The sequence below is a fragment of the Prunus avium genome, chromosome 2, assembly GCF_965620075.1.
Source record: "Prunus avium chromosome 2, drPruAviu1.hap1.1, whole genome shotgun sequence".
NCBI lineage: Eukaryota > Viridiplantae > Streptophyta > Magnoliopsida > Rosales > Rosaceae > Prunus > Prunus avium.
The window spans coordinates 8385874-8389426 of NC_142285.1; the positions used below are offsets into that span (position 1 = coordinate 8385874).

Here is a 3553-nt window from a genome sequence, read left to right on the forward strand (position 1 = left end):
GATTCCCAGTGGTGCTACTTTGTGCTGGCGCCTTTCCTTTCCCTTTGGCGTCTCTCTTGACATCCAGACTCTTCTTAAACTCATTATTATTTGCTTCAATAGAAGCTGCACACTCCACCACATCCACCATTTTCGTGTGGCGAAAACCAGTCACCATCTTCTTCACATAAGCATTCAAACCCCTTTGAAACTTCTGGGTTTGTTGCAACTCACTCAGAGGGTCTGCAAAACGAGACAACTCAGCAAACCGTGCCTCATACTCCCTCACAGTCATGGTCCCTTGTGTCAAGTTTATGAACTCCATTTGTAATTCCTCTTTCACGGTATCAGGAAAGTACTTCTTGTAAAAGAGTGCCAAAAATTCTTCCCAATCCATCTGGTCCACATTCTGTGATCTTTCCACCGTATCCCACCACACTCGTGCCTCAATGATGACTCAACTCTTCTGAGTCAAATATTGCATTACAAACTCACATAATAAATGAACAATCATTATATTACAAAATCTGCTCCTCAGAGTTCATTTCACACAGCGGAAGTCTAACACTCACCAATACTCTCACACCACACTTTGCACTCTGTGGAACCACTAACGAGCCTCCTGCTCCTCACCTTTATTGTCCTGCTCACGGTCTCTACCACCTGCAGGATTTTCCCCTACACCATTGAATAGTGCACCGGGTTCACCACAGAACAACCCGGTAAGCTTTCTAAAGCTTGTATGAGTCAACCACGTCCACAGTACAATATGTCAATTACACATAATATACAAACACATGCACTTTCATTAGCACACCACAATCCTTGTATAACCAAGGTAATCATAATCATCAATATCATCACAATCATAATTCTTTTATTTTATTTAAAGAACTGTTTCGATCACCACCTGTGACCACACCAAAACTCTTTATTTCAAAGTAGTTTTAACACGTCATTTATTTGACAGATAGAAGAGATAATACTATGAACCTCTAATCTATAACACTACAAAACACCAAAGTAGTGTTCACTCATGATTACACTCCAGTCATGAGTACTAGATGGCGCCAGACTACAGCTCTAACTGTTCTTGGGTCTTGCTCCCTAGGGTAATTTATCCCTCATTATTTGCCACGAGAATGCCCACCTGACAAACTCAGAAGGGATTCAAGGTATTCTCACCTAAATCCATCAACACCAAAACACCAAAATACCAACACCAAAACAATATAAAATGTAGTTTCACATTAAACATTGTTTTATAGCCAAATACACCAATCACAGCAATACATATTTATTATATATATTTATGTGGTTATTCACGAATGAATTTCCACCATACATCCACAATAGGCCTGGAAATAAAGCCCAGGTCCGATGGGCTAGCCCGAACCCGGCCCGATTTTTTGATGTGTGGGCTTACCCGGCTCGAAGTAATGGACGGGCTTAGCCCGGTCCGAAGTAATGGACGGGCTTAGCCCGGCCCGAAGGCTTAAATGTAGGGCTTGGGCTTCATTTCTAAGCCCTTTAAAAGCCCGGCCCGGCCCGATTATAATTAATTAATTAATTTAATTTTAATTATATTATATGATAATATATTTTTATATTTCTATCCGCTAGACAAGTTTGTTTTGAACAACTTTTTTTGTTTTTGGTGAGAAGTTTGGAACAACATTGTCTGCCAACTTGTCTTAAAAGTACCCACTTTGTTTTGAACAAAAGTTGGTAAAGCAACTTTTCTTTGTTGAAAGTCGGAAGTTGAAAGAAATAAGGGCATCCAATCCAAGGCAGACAACGGGTAGTGGGAGGCCATAAAGAAGTGGAAATGAGTTGAATAAAGCATAAAATAATGGCCCATTTCATATGGCTAAATAGGCCCGAATCGTTGGCCCGATCATAAGCCCGAAAATGTTAGGCCCATGGGTAGGGCCTGGGCTTTGTATATTTGACATAGGGCTGGCCCGGCCCGGCCCGATCACTCCTTAGGGCTGAAAAAGCCCGTTACTAATTAGGGCTTGGGCTCACACCTCTTAGGGCCGGGCCAGGCCCGGCCCATTTTCCAGGACTAATCCACAACATATGTTATATGGTTAAACACCAAAATCTCTAATAAAAAGTATTAATTCAAAACAAAATAAGTTTCACTTACCTCATGAACCGTTGATGAACAAGTTCATGTGTTTTAAATCAATTAAAACATTTTATAAAATCACAACCAACATGTTAATTATAGCCATTAACATTATCCAAGGTCACATTATAATAAATATAATAATTCGTGACTTTACTCACGATTAGGATGGTTTTACTCACCTCTCGTCCAAGCTGCGTCTTCAACAACTTAACGAATCCTCAACGAGCAATTCAAACTCCAACAATACCTAAGCAAAGTACATAACCCAACTTAGCACAAACCTTCAAAATCCAAGATTTCGCATCTAATGACGAAATTGCCCTTTGGACCTACCGGGGATCCAAAGTGATCAAATCTCATCCAACCAACTCCAAAACTGTGACGTACGTGCTGTCGACGTCGAATCATGACCAATGACACCCATTGTCCAAAAGGTCACTATTTGGGTCCCGTGGGTCCCACATGTCTAACCGACACCCCAAAAATCCGCCCTGGGCCCACAACCTCGGATTCCAAATCCGATCGCACCAATGGACTCTAAATAGTCCCGACATCACCATGCGACAATTTGGGCCCAATCCAACGGTTGGATTATTCTACATTACACGATCGAATGGCGATCGCTCGCTTTAACTTTGAAATTTAATAACTTAAGATCGGGAAGTCCGATCATCAATCTGTCTGAACCTACAGACTCCTCACAACACCAGCTACAACATAATTAAAATTTGATACTATCCAACGGTCCGATCATCTCCAATCAATGGTCCACATTTGTGAGGCTCCGATCGTCGATTAAACGACTGAATCTCAACAATTTAAACATACTATCATGTTCAGTAACTCCAGGACTACATTCTGTCTCTAAAGCCCTAACTCAGAATCGCCACCCTGCGCCGCCACCCGCCGCCACCGCCGGTGGTGGTTCGGGTACTATTCCGGCGACGGACCACCCTAAAATCGCCGGTCAAGACCTATGCTAAAATGTTCGTAATACTGAGTAGAACAACTTTAATTCTTACCTCGAGGTCCAATTCGGAGTGTAAGTGGCTCAAACCGCTGGTTGAAGTTGCTGATTTCACTATTGACGAACCGACTTCGCGGAGTAGCCCTGCCTTCACCGCACCTCCGATGGCTCTGATTCTTCTTGGGTTATGTTCACAAGATAGCAGGCTTCCTATCTGAGTTGGTGGTGTCGATCACCTCCACCGTAAGCCGCCGCAACAGCCGCCGGAAATCGCCTCTCCGACGAGCTTTCAAACCTCCGGGTTCAATTGCAAATTATGAATCCCAACAGTGTCCATCTGAAATTTATAGGCAAAGTCTCTGTTTGCAATTTAGTCGCTGAAACTTCAAACGAGTATAACTTCTTCGTTTCAACTCGGATTCACGAACCGTTTGCGCCTACATGTTCGTGAGATCAATCTCGATTTTCCA

General features: G+C 42.6%; 1 long non-coding RNA gene across 1 annotated transcript; it reads right to left on the bottom strand.

The window, feature by feature from the left end:
* Window positions 1-431: 431 nt before the first annotated feature.
* On the bottom strand, window positions 432-3220 carry LOC148296404 (uncharacterized). Its single transcript, XR_015834094.1, has 3 exons — window positions 3139-3220; window positions 2296-2363; window positions 432-657 (listed from the first exon to the last, which is right to left on the bottom strand). It is a non-coding gene; the product is annotated as an uncharacterized LOC148296404 (long non-coding RNA).
* Window positions 3221-3553: the final 333 nt, after the last annotated feature.